The 14,564-nt window shown below is 29.2% G+C and overlaps 1 long non-coding RNA gene across 1 annotated transcript; it reads right to left on the bottom strand.

Annotated features, from left to right (window-relative positions):
* Positions 1-9,469: 9,469 nt before the first annotated feature.
* Positions 9,470-11,011, bottom strand: LOC136076830 (uncharacterized). Its single transcript, XR_010636620.1, has 3 exons — positions 10,248-11,011; positions 9,909-10,086; positions 9,470-9,733 (listed from the first exon to the last, which is right to left on the bottom strand). It is a non-coding gene; the product is annotated as an uncharacterized LOC136076830 (long non-coding RNA).
* Between the last annotated feature and the right edge of the window lie 3,553 nt (positions 11,012-14,564).

Below are 14,564 nucleotides of genomic sequence, written 5' to 3'. Positions count from 1 at the left end.
TTCAAGTACTGTAAAATGATTCTTTTAATTTATAACTTTTGAGTGTTATGCATATTGGGTGAACAATCTATAGTTTAGTTGTATTCACTTTATCAATTTGACATTAATGCTACGAAAATGGTACATGGGTGCATAAATTTTGTACTACATTAGTTCTTATTGGAAAAAAGTTCTTTTTATGATATATATAAAGTATGACTCATTGATAGATCCGGCCATAAAATAGATAATTTACCCTAATGTTCAGTTATTTTATTGAAGTACATTTTATTATATGTTTGAATCATTTAATAAAAGGTTTTATTTTCGACAATTTTTTTTTGTGCAAAGTTTCTAAATAAATGAGGTTATGATTTGCGAAAGACCTTGACAAAGAACTCTACTAATCGATGGGTGAAATGGCTAAAAAAATTATGGAACTATTTAGTTTCAAGCAAAAAACTTACTGATAAATGCAATTTTAGCAGAAATTGATTGCGAAATTGATACATCTATGAAAAAAAGTAACGTTCAAGAATTAAAAAATAATATTTTTAAAAGTAAAACTTAAAGTAAACGTTAATAAAAATTTCAATTCTTAATAGTATTTGTATATGACATCATATTCTCTATGCAATCCTTTTAATTTGGGCCTGCATTTAGCAATGCCAACCTGACTACTAATCTTAAAGTTACTTATATTGTTCTGTTTTTGCTGATCTTCTTTCTAGATTGCTGTATTGAAAATCTTCTTGCGATAATTTTGTTCGGTATAAGTTATTTTTTCCCTAACTCCAAGGTCTCGCCTTTTATACCATGCCATAAGATAATATGTTATCAATATATTATAAATGGTTTGTAACACTTCAGATGCCACCTAAAATGCAGCTATTCTTTTACTCCCAACACTTTTCAGGGAACCCATTGACTGCTTATTTGCATTTGACTTTCAACCAAGGCAAAACACACCAACCATTAAAATGTTAAAATCAAAAATACTAGCAACAAAAGACTGTAGTGCATTTTTGGATGGTTGTGATATCATAGAGCATTGCAACAATGTTTCCTTAGGAATATCCTTTATTTTTGCGTCATACTAAATATATAACAATCAATATCCTGCACAATTAAAAAACACGTTACCGTTTTATGCACATATTGTATATGGATTATTTTCTGAAGAACGACCAGTAACAATAACTAGAATGGCAAATACTTTAAATGAGATTCTAAATTGATTTATATATATAGTTAAAAATTTAGTTTTTTTATTACTAATATTGGTACCTATAACTATTTGGTTTAAAGTTGTTATTCTTGGTATAACACTTTATATTGTAATGTTCTAAAATTTTATGCACTAAATTTTGAGTTGCAGTTTAAGTTATTTCATAAAATTTTTAAATATAATTTATTTTTTGTAATAAATAAAATATTTACAATATATTTTAAATTCGTATATAAACGTCAAATTAAATACGTGCATAACTATAGCCCTTACAAAAACAATATGAGTATGTTTTCGGACAACTGAATATCCTTTAAGTCAGCATATTTGGACAACTTGATTCTCTTCCTGTCAGCGTATTTGGACAACAGAAAGCTCTTTTTTACAGAATAGGACTACACATAACCACACACGCATACATACACACACACCCACACACAAACACACATCAAAACAAAACTTCTTTTCTATCCAAATATTTATTTTTCAACCTGAATTCCACTCATCTCAACAAAAGTTTGACATTTTATTTAAAATACCAACTCACAAAGTTTTACATTTCAAAAACCGCCTAACACATTTTAACACATAAAAAAAAATTAATGTAATTGCTATAGAATGTTTTTGAATTTTCTGCGCCAAATTAACGCTCCTCCTCGGTATCATACAAATAATATTCCTCTTATTTTCAGGATTTGTGTCATTCTTGAGTATTTCGTGGCAACGGCAACTCTGTTCCTTGGAATCCAAATTCGGTTTCACTATTTGTTACTAGTACGTCCTCTTGACATGTCTCTTTTACTTTGTTCGAAGTGTTTTTCGCGTTTTCACAACCACTGTGTGTGTTTAATTCTACTTCGATTCTAGGAATATTGCATAATGTTCAAGTGTCGCTTCAAGATTAGATATGTTTAATATGACGCGAGACGCCATTAACTTCTACTACTTATTTTAAAATATTTCACTTTGCATTTAGTGGTTTTAACCATATATTGACACCATTTTCAAACGTTTTGTTAATGTCAGCTTTTGCCGGTTAAAAAGATTATCTTTTCTCAATCTTTTGGCATCAATTTGATACCTGTTTCTTTTTTCCATCGGGCTCGCGCCGTTTTCGTTGACTGAGACTTATACCGTTCTACTCCTTCCGGTGTTGACATTTTTGATCTTTTTAAAATTTTTTTATTTGTGCAATGGTTTTTTTCCACAATTTCTTTTGGGAAAATAAACAGCTCGAAACCTAATGCGCACTCCCCAACCATCAAGACAACTTCTTATCTAGTCAGTTTTAAAAGTTGTTTTGTTATCTGTCAAAATTTCCGATGACGCTTCTCGCTCACTAAAGGTCAAGCGGATTATTCAAGTAATGGGAAAACTTTCTTATAAAATGGAAAGTTGTTGCCACATTACGTACCTTATAGGTACGCAATCAATTAGAGTAAGAAATTTTTCTCTGCCAACAGGCGTGACGTCAATGGCCACCTTTTCCCAATTTTCTTTAGAGCTCAATTTTCCCTTCACCCATTGTACAGGTATTTGATCTATTAACTAACATGGTTTGCAATTTTCAGTTACAGCTTAAACGTCGTTTTCGGTAGCAATAGGAATTACTTTACAAACAAAGTTTAACGTCCGATTTACTCCCAAGTGTCCGCATCTCTTGTGTATACTGGAAATTGATTCAGTCTTTGCAACTACTATTCCAATAGAATTTTTCAAATTTTCAGCCTCTGTCTAATTATTTAACTATTTGCTTTGAACTCTTAGCAATGCCTGACGCATTATTATTTTTTGAAGGAACAATTTTACATAGAACATATTCTTCAATAAATAGTAGCAGAACGCTTAGTCTTCTATAAATCAAAATTTTAATCATCGCTTTTTATTTCTATCTTGACCTACCAATAAGAGTGTCTGAGATCTAGCCGAACACTGTCACTAATCTGTAAAAATAGTAACTTTCTTTAGTTTTGACGTCAAAACCCTATTCATTCCTTGCATTACAGCTTACAGCTTCGCCATGTTTACACTATCATTAAACATTTTTTTCGTAGTCATGATGCATTCTCTACAGTAGTTTTACCATTTTGAATAAAAGCACCAATTGCCAAAGAACTTACGTCAACACACACATGACATTGTCACCATTTACAGCCCAATCACCATCCAAGCTGGATCGCACTTTCCCACCTTATTGTGAACTTCTTGAAATACACACTTTAAATTTTCATTGCAAACTTCATTGTCCCAAAACTTCTTAAAACTTATAACTCTTTTTATCAAAAGGCTGCAAACTGCACCTAACCAACCACAGACTTGCAAATGACCTATTAACACTACTCATCTGTTTAACTTTTTTGGAATCGCATCAACTTGATTCTCTCTGGACCAAGTCAATATACCACCAAACTGGCACACACGTAATCCATATATTTTCACTCTATAACATCTAATATGTTCACTTTGCTTACTCTCCAAACCATAATTTTTGAAATGTCTCCTAACGTAATCAAGACTGACTTCTTCCCCATTGACAAAAAAAACGTATGCTCCCCTCATTAACAAAAAAAGCGGATGCTCCCCTCTTTACCAATTTCTCTTGATCAATAATTGCACTCACAACAGATTTCATGATCGTTTGCGCAATATTCAACCCAAAACCAAGTCGTATTAAATAATACAATTTGTTTTAAAATACCACTGTTTGGAATAACCAAAGAGATTCCTCAGATTTTAACTGGAGTTAAGCCTTGCGTAAATCAATAAATACTGACTTTTTTCTTATTCTTATTCATTCTCTAAGTTTCTCAACACACAAACATCTGCATCTCTTCCATACATCTCAATAAAACTGTTACCTTCTCTCCAGTCCAGAACGGGTCTGACTTTATTATCTTCATTTCTTTGGATTACAGCCATTAATAAATTCTTTCCTTTTGCTGGTCCCATTTTATTTTCATTATATTTGATTAACCGTTTACGAGTAAGTCAGTAAAAATACAAAGTTACTATATATATATATATATATATTATATATATATATATATATATATATATATATATATATATATATATATATATATATATATATATATATATATATATATATATATATATATATATGTATATATATACAGTATTCGACAAAACATTTGCAACCAACATTGAACAACGCTAAAAAGAGTTCCTAATTTTACATGTCTTCAAAACGAAACGAACTATACTACCACAGCAAACAGTTCAGGAGTCTGGAGTCATAGCATGCCATGACATGAGCAATCAGCTGACAGGTGACAGCACACAGCCAGAATTTCGTTGACAACTGCCATTTTGCAGTGGACAAAACAAGTGCATTTTTTTTGGTTTGTTTCATTTTCTTAAGTCTGGTCCGTGTCAACGTAACGGAAGTTTTTAAATAATTAAAGGAAGTATCCAGAAGTTTCTAGAAGTATACAGAAGCTTCCAGAAGTTTCCGGAAAAAGCATCTGGAAGCATCCGGCAGCATCTAGAAATATCAGAAACATTCAGAAGCATCCAGACGCATCCACAAGCTTCCAGAAGCTTCCAGAAGCATCAAAAAGAAGCATCTAGAATCTTCCAGAACAGGTTCACACAGTTTCATTTTACTATATAAGAGACATGTAAATTGACATGTAACTCAGTCAGTATATGGAAGTTAATCAGTCGGTATTATCAAGACAGTTTATCGAAGTGAGTTTTATCAAAGTGTTTATTCGAAGAACATCAATACAAGAAGTGAAATACAACAAGTGTTTCATTACATCAATACAGTCCACATCCAACCAAGACGTTGTGTTCCACAGATCATTATTGTATCATCAAAAGGTAAATGTAACACGGTAAGCCTTGAGAAGCGTGATTAATAATTTTTATTATTTTTATGACTTCAAGTGCAAAAAAGGCGCCCGACAGTCTTGGATTGGAACTAAGAAAGAAAATTATTGGCGATTACGTAAGTGGAATGTCACAAAAAAGTATTTGTGATAAATATCGCGTGAAAAAATGGACCGTATCAAGTCTATGTTTCAAATATCTTTCTACGGGGAAGTTGGCAGCAGATAACACAGGTGGAAGACCGCGTTTCACCACTTCTAGAAAGGATTCTATGATCGTCAGATCCGTCAAGAAGGTTCCCTGGACATCATCAGTCGAGATACAAAAGCAATTAGAGCTGCCTGTTTTGGACCGAACAATCAGACAACGTGTTGTTAAAGCCGGATTGTTTTCTCGACGCCCTGCAAAGAAACCGCTGATGTCACTAAAAAACCAGAAAAAAAGACTTCTGTTTGCTACCTCTCATATTGACTGGAATGTGCAGAAATGGTGAACCGTCCTGTTTAGTGATGAATTGAAGTTCAAAATCATTGGGAGCGATGACATTTGCCGTGTACGTCGACCGGCCGGAAAACGCCTCTTATTACGTTACTGCCATAAGACCGTGAAGCATGGCGGAGGCAATGTAATGGTCTGGGGGTGTTTTTCTGCTAACGGTCTAGGTTCAATACATTGAAACGATGGAATAATGGACTGTTTCATGTATAAAAATATCCTGAACAATGTTATGTTACCTCATGCTGAATGGAATATGCCAATAAAATGGGTTTTTCAGCAAGACAACGATCCGAAACACATTGCAAAAGTAGTCAAGCAGTGGTTTCAAGACATCCACTTGTCGGTGATGGGTTGCCCGCCACAATCTCCGGATCTCAACCCTATCGAGAACCTGTGGGAGATCGTCAACCGCAGAATTAATCGTGAAGGTGTTCGTAATAAGGATCAACTGTTTGAACAAATCTAAAAGGCCTGGGCAGCGATTCCACATAGTTTCATTAATCACCTGATCGAATCTATGCCTTGAAGATGCAAGGCTGTGATCGACAACAAAGGATTCGCCACGAAATATTAATAGCGAAACACAGCTTGGTCAACACTTTGTCGAGTTGCACTTGTTTGTCCAGAAGGAAATCAACTTTTTTTAATACTTTTGATTAGTTTATTAATTTTCGTGTATAAATAATAAACTTTGTGATGAATAAAACTTGAAGAACTTTGTCTCTAAACAGTTTCATAGTTGTTTCTCTGAAATGAAAAAATGCAGCACTTTTATATAAAGAAACTAAATTAGCATTATTTGGTTGCACTCGTTTTGTCCGATACTGTATATATATATATACCTTTTCTAGAAAAATATAGTAGTAGAGATTGTGAAAATAACTTAAAGTTGAACTTGGCTGCAGCTTTTTAGATGGTTTAAAAACATTCATGCTTATGTATGCTTCCATGTATGTCCGAATACGCACTTAAAGAATTAACTTCATAACTTAATTTTTTTCTAATCATATGTTTTTATATTTAAGCGAATGCTTTAAAGGATTTGCTTATATAATATGTTTCTATATTTCAAATGTTTTAAAAGTATTCGCTAATATAAAATCTTTAGATTAGAAAGATTGAAGTTAATAACTTAATTCTTTTAGCGTGTATTTAAAAAACTAAAAAAAAAATATACTTTTCAATTATTAATTACTTCTCTAATTTAGGAAAAAAGTGAAATATTATAATTTTACTAGAACATTTTTAACAGTCCCATTATGCCGAAGCATTCTAATATGTGGGAGTATTTCACTCTATGTACCGATTTGAAAAGTGGAAAATGCAATAAGTGTTCAACGATAGCATCAAACACAGATGGAAATACTTTATCAATGATTAAACATTTAAAAGTTAAACATGGTATTTCTTCACCAACACGAGAAGAAATAGGAGAAAATTCTAGCACCAAACGATTTAAAACTATCGATACTTTCGCTTCCGTTGCAGGAAAGCCTTTAGAAGAAATTGTCTCTAAAATGGCCGCTCTTGACGATATATCAGTTAGGGTGATTACAAAGTCTAGCTTTCTTTGTGAGAGTTTAGTAAAGTCAAGTTATAATCTTCCTAAAGCCGAAAGAGATCTCATGAATTCAATTCATAATTTTTATAAAAAAAAGAAGTTGGAAATATTAGAATTGTTACGAGAAAAATTTAAAGAAGACCGACGAATTAGCATTACACTTGATGAATGGACGAGTATGAAAATTTGGAAATATCTCAATATCGATTTGCATGGAGTTGACTCTGAAGTGTATAATCAGGGTTTAGTGAGAATTTTTAACTTGTGTACAGCTGTACAGTTAGATGAAAAAGATGAACAGCATTTAAAAACATATAATGTTAATTTTAAAAAACATATAAATGGTTCAACCGCCGACGGTGCAAGTGTAATGATAAAATTTGGACAAGAATCTCCTTGTCTCTATAATTTGTGTTTGAATCACACTATACACTAAGCTGTTTGTGATGTACTATATAAAAAGAAGTTTTACCGTCTTGCAAAATGAAGATGACGTTGGTGGAAATAGAAATGACCACGGACAAGAAGAAATTAATGATGATCAAGATGAAAATTGTTATTCTGATGAGAGCGACGGTGATTTAGGCAATGTAGAAGAAAATATAAAAGTGTTCGTATAATTGTTAAATTTTTTAATAGTTCTTCTGTGAGAAATAATATTTTGCAAGAAAAGATCAAAATAGTTTTAGAAAATGAACTTTAGCTAGTGTTAGACGTAAGAACATGTTGGAACTCAACGATCAAAATGATATCTAGATTTTTAAAATTATTTCCTATCATTAAAGAAGCTCTGGAAGATTATGGAAGTGTAAATTAAATAGAAAACATTAATATTGAATTATTAAATGAATCGGAAAATACTCTAAAGTCTATTAAATTAACTGTTGAAGCTCTTAGCAGAGACGATGCTAATCATGCAACAGCCCGATTAGCAATTTATGTTAAGAAAATTAAAAGATTCCAATGGTAAGTTAACTATATAAAATACTAGAAAGTGCGAAATGTCCAATTTTGCCAAGTTGAGGAGAAAAATTAGCTGATATTAAAAAAGAATTTTTATTATTTTCTAAAAAAAGAACTGATTATTTAAAAAAATTGTATCAAGCGTTAATGACGATAAAACCAACATCAACAAATTCCGAAGAAACATTTTCTGTAGCATCCAACTTCTGTACAAGAGTTCGTTCTAGATTATCGGACAATTTATTAAATGCATTAGTTTTTTTAAAGTTTTATTTAAAATAATTGCTCTGTTTTGTATTAACCACTTGCAAGTATTTTAATTGAGTTGAGTTTATTTTTGCTAGTATATATACATGCATTTTATAAAATGCGATATTTTCAAAATGGTAATGTAAAGTTTATTTGGTAGTTTAACATTATAATAAAAGTATAGAATAATATATTTACGTTAGACGTTAAACTGGCCAAAAGTTGTTTTATTTACCTTAACGTATACCAAATCGATTTTTAAAATGAGAGGCGTGAGAGCAAAAAATCCTTCCATGCTATAGTTAAAATTGTAAGTTAAAAGATGTATTGGACCCGGACCCGATCCCGGACTCGATAAATATTCTTAGATTCGACTCGGACTCGTCGGGTCTAAAAATGCCAGGTTTTCCCAAACCCTAATGTAAGTATATATATATATATATATATATATATATATATATATATATATATATATATATATATATATATATATATATATATATATATACATATTTATATATACATATGCATAGATATATATACATATATATATATATATATATATATATATATATATATATATATATATATATATATATATATATATATATATATATATATATATATATATATATATATATATATATATATATATATATATATATATATATATATTAAATCAATCTTCAAACCCTTACAAAGCCAATGCACAATTACATAAATGCAATTTTGTAACTTTTTTTTTTTAACAACAAAAATTGTTTTCTACTTTAAGCAAAATTGAGTAAGAAGCATTTTGTTCCTTAAACTACTGGGTAAAGGTAATCACATCACGTGCGATAATAAATTGTTTGCTTAAATGATTTAGACAAAAATTTACACAAGAAATTTTGCAATTTTTCCGTGTTTTTGAAACAAAACCAAATCCATAAATTAGCAATCACGCAAGGTGAATTGTTCCCTTAAACTGCTTTTTCTAATAATAAAACTTATGGGCCAAACATATTTATTGATACTTTTTTAATTGTTTAGTCTTTTTTTATAACTAACACAATAGTTTAAAACCTCGAAACTTTTAAGACCTCGGATATTTTAAGAAAGGAACCTATGTATAATAAACGAATATAGCACAGTGGTTTAACATTCTTTAGGATTTTAAATATTCAAAAACCATATAAAAAGCTATATAAAGATCTTTTCAATTCTTATAGAATTAATCAACTTGGTCTTGAAGTGTTTTTAGCATCTTTAATATAGACGTAGAATATTTAATAATCTTTTTAACTTTGTTCGGTGGACGCAATACTTTTTTCGTAACGTAAAACGATAACGCTTCAGTAAGTAGATTGTTTTCGCCATCTGCCTAAACATCCAAGATATTTTCGAGTCATATAAGTATGCTATCATGAACAAAAAATTATTTTTAAAAGCAGTCTAAAGATAAAAACTCATAAAGCTAAAACTAAAAAATTTATGAATGCATTTATGAATTTATGAAAAAATGAATGAATTTAAAAAAAAAAAAAAAATTATTTATTTAAAACTATTTAAATATTTTAAAAAACATTAAGTTACCTCATTCTGCATTTCTTTTAATTTTTTTTCAATTTAAACTTTTCTTGTATAGTAATTTTTAATAACATCTTGATCTTTGACTTTTTTTTGATTCAGGAGTTTTAACATTTCATAAAACTGTTATAGTTGATAAAAAATTTGATAATAAAACATAATAACATCAACCGTAATCAAATGCCTGAAAATTAAATAAAATGGAGATGAATAAAAGCTTATTATTTAATTTTTTTAATTTATATTTGAACTTGACAATCTATTATTTGCACAAAAATGAATCACATTCAAATTAAATAATAAAGTATTAAAAAACCGATGAAAAACAAAAGATAAATAACTTACTGGTAATCAGCGTCTGCACTTTATTTTTTGGAGTCAGAAGAAAGTTGAATTGCAAAAAACTTTTTGTCTTTCAGTTAATTTATAAACTTTCACGTGTCTCTTTTCGTAGAAAATTGGTAATTTTGCATTTTTTTTTTTTTTTTTTTTTTTTTTTTTTTTGTAAGGTGAGACTTTTTCTTTTTTGTAAGGTGAGATTTTTTTTTTTTTTGTAAGGTTGAGATTAAAGATAAGCAGTTTAGAATAGAAAAGTATGACTTTTCTATTCTAAACTGCTTATCTTTAATGATGTTCAGGTGTTGAAATCGCAGTGGTAATGAAAGATGTTTATCAACTTTCAAGTTTCAAAACTTATTTAGCTTTATTTTTACACGAGCGCAAAAATAAATATTGCTATAAGCAATATTTATTTTTGTATTTATACAAAAATAAATATTTTTTGAACATATAAATATTTACATATTTAATTAATTAGGTGATATAACAATTGGTTTATTTTCCGTATGAAAGCTATTTTGATGTTGATTTATATTATCGAGTTTTTTATGATAATTACTTTCAATTGTTATAGGTGATGATTTTTTTTTACGACTATGTGTACCATCCTTAAATAAAATTTTATAATAATTACCATCAACTTTATTTTTATCTTTACATGTCTCTTCTTCTGAAAGTTGATAAACATCTTCCATAACCCTGCGATTTAAAGCGAAATGTAGTAAAAGTAAAAGAGTAGAACTGAAAAAGTCTAGCAGAAAGAAACGTGTGAGAGAATTTATAGACACGGTTCTCTATTGAACCCATGTCTCTTGGTTCAATTGACGTCATGGGAAATCCTATAAAAACTAATATTTGATAAGTACTTATAAGAACTTCTATTAAATCTCAGTTATTTGATTAAGCATTCAATGCTCACAATGTTTTAAGAATTATGTATCAAAGTTTTTCTGAAAAATTTAAAAAAAAAGGAGTCTTGTAATCAAAAAAAAAACAATCAAAAAATCAAATATTTTGTGATATTCACTTTTATAGAAAATATGAAAGTCAATCAATGTAAAATGTAGATGCTTTATTAATTCGTTTAAAACTTTATTTTTATTAAAAAAAAAAAATTGTTTGAAAATATACATGTATATTAATAATTCAAACAGAGTTTAAAATATAAGAATTAAATTTATACGGCTATAAAGAATTCAAACAACTTTTTTTTAATCCGCATTTGAAATTGCTTTATTATAATAACTTCGTTTTGGCAAAGAAATTATAGTGACTACTTTTTGGTAAATAACTTATAAGAACGTCATTATTTAATGTTTTTGTTTATTATAGGTTAGTTATTTTCAGTTAAAACTTTAAGCAAGTTTTATTAATATACATTTTATAACTTCTTGCTTGTTCTCTGATAAGCTCTTTTTAACTCAATGTTGTTTAAGGAGTTATGAACAGTACACTGAATGTTCTGTTGCACTTTAAAAATCTAAAAGTTTAGTTTTCATAAAAAATTTAGTACTTAAATATTTTTATCTGTTTAAATGTCTTTCGTAACGTATTTTACCTTGGCGCCAATGGGGTTTATATTGTATTATAATGTAACTGATTCCTTAAAAATATTTGCTCTCAATGTGATGTCAAGATAAACTTCTAGAGACCAAGAAAACTAAAAAGTCAGTTTTGTATTTTTAGCTTTGATAAAGTTACATATGTGTAATTGAAATTGTATTTCTTTAAGGTTTAGTTCTGTATTAAAATCCAAACCAATTGTATTCTCTTGAATAATCATTTAACTTATTTTTCTACTACGGAGTTCAATTGATTCAATTTTCTACTACGGAGTGGGTTCTTGCATAGTTGTGCTTGGATAGATCCAGCAAAAAAAAAATATGCTTGATAATGGCCCCATACATGCATTTTGAACTGCCGCAATAACTTAAACTATACTACACTCAAACCTCTATTTATGTGGTCCTTTTTAAGCGATACTTTATTTGTGCGTTTTGTTTTATGCATTTTTTTTATTCGATCTCATATAATTTAATTTTTGAGCGCGCAATATTTTCAATCTCAACGATTAAAATCTACAATATGTATGTAAATACGTCATTTTATAGTTACTGTTATGAACATGCAACCACAAATTGCGTTACATTGTCAGACTACGAAGAATAATTGTTATACATTTTAATAAGTTTTGTATGTATAAAATAGATACGTATGTAAATAAAATTTTTAAAAATGCTCGTATGTGCTTTTCTAAATAAAATTTAAAAATATAAGCATTAAAAAAAAATTTTTAATATTGTTTCCAAAACTATTTTTTATAGGTACTCCTAAAGTTTCATGTGATTTTTTTTATGCGTATTCTTTTATGCGGTCCCTATCGAACGCACAAAAAAAGGCTTTGAGTGTTTACAAAATAATTAGGATGTACGCCTCATTTGAAATAGCATTTGGATTGAAAGGATAAGACAAACATGAAATTCTAATTATATATTTGATTTAGTCATGACACATTTTCCTTGCTTTTGAAAATAATCCACAAAAGTCAAAATGTGAAAACCGTGATCCCAATGATCATTTATCAATTTTTGACATTGATTAGAATAGACATTTTTCAGTGGCTTAAAAACTCTTCTGTCACAACCAGTGGCTGGTGTGAGTTAGAAGTTCTTTATCTTCAATTTGGTTCAAAATAGCCACCTCAATCATTTCAATGAAAATTGAAATTGAAATTTGAGAGTCATGTCCATTTAGAATTAAAATCTGTGGTTGTGCAGAACTAATATTTGGAAAAAATGTTTTTTCAAACCATATCTAAGCAATACCTCGTTTTGTTCAGACCTTTTCAGACACATTCCATGTTGCTCATTTTAGAGCATTATCTGTATCAAAACCATAAAGATAATTTTTTCTTTCACTATTATGTGAGGTGGTACAGTTTGACAAGCTGCATTTTTGCAGGCTAAAATAATAATGGTCTTTTTGTTGCCCTTTGAGCCTTTTCTTGCAATAAAATGCTTTTGTTAATGCTCTAGTTGTATCCCTGTTTCATCAATGTTACAAATACATTCTGGTTTGCCAAACCACTTTTTTTCCATTTGTCCTTATATTTACGTCGCACAGACGCTGTAAATTATGGACAACAAAAACTCACACAACCATGTCTCTATTTAAGTAGTTGTCATCACTTTTCACTAGGGTTTTTTTAGGCCAATGCTTGCACTTTTTTATTATTTTTTTGAAGTAGCTATAATGAAAATATAGAATTTTTGTTTTTCCAATATATTTTAAATTGTTTTTTCTTTTCATATATAATGCTATTTTCTATTAAGAAAGAAATGCAATTACAAATCTGCAAATATATGGGGAAAAAAATAATACAAAAAATATGTAATCATTACTTTTATTTTTTTTTACTTTATATGCGACAACAAAAATTTTCATTTACAAAATTATACTTAAGTATAATTAAATAAATTTAAGCAATATTTGGATTTGATTACCTTTAAACAACCTTAATTTAACCTTTTTCACACATGCCATGTGTTAAGATATTATCATCCTTAGTCATTACTACTTAATACCATTTAGTGACCATAGCGAAAAGGTGGATTATGTAACCGGCCAATAAATGGAATATGAGGAAAAAATTATTTTAGATCAGTTAAACATAATCAGCGAGGCATAAGTTAAATACTTTAGATCCAAAACGTACAAAATAGATGCACTATTTTATTTTTGTTATAAAAAAATTGTTTCAATAACTTTGTTTCATTACTGATTAAAACTTTTTAGAACTTTTCCGAATTTTCGTTAATTACGCACTTGTAAGGCAATTAGCACCACTGCTTTGTGCTGGGAAAGGTTCAAACAGTGGCCAGTATATGATTAGAGACCTGCAATTAGCGAAGTTACTCTACTTAAGAAACAAGGAATGAGGATGGAATATTAAATATCTCGACCGATATAGCTTTGCTTATCAATCAAGGTGTTTGTATATATATGGCGTAGCATATATAGGTTTGAGATATTGCACAAGTCTAATATAGCAATATGCAGTACGGTGACAGTTAAACTTACAAAGCTGATGCACTTTTTTCAATAATAATCTTATTTTCCCAAAGGTTTGCCAAATTTGAAATATTATGTTAACACGATATTGACTAAAAACATATTATTATTGTATTATAAAAAATAAATTGTTATATATAATTAACATAATAATGTCATTTACTATAAAAGGCTTGAGGGGGAAACAGTATCATTAATTTTTAAAACCATTATCCTTTATTTTTAAAACACTTTGTACAAATCATTGAATAT

This window comes from Hydra vulgaris, chromosome 02 (genome assembly GCF_038396675.1).
Source record: "Hydra vulgaris chromosome 02, alternate assembly HydraT2T_AEP".
Taxonomy (NCBI): domain Eukaryota; kingdom Metazoa; phylum Cnidaria; class Hydrozoa; order Anthoathecata; family Hydridae; genus Hydra; species Hydra vulgaris.
Note: the sequence above shows the minus strand (reverse complement) of the source record. Positions and strands in the feature narration are given on the sequence as shown.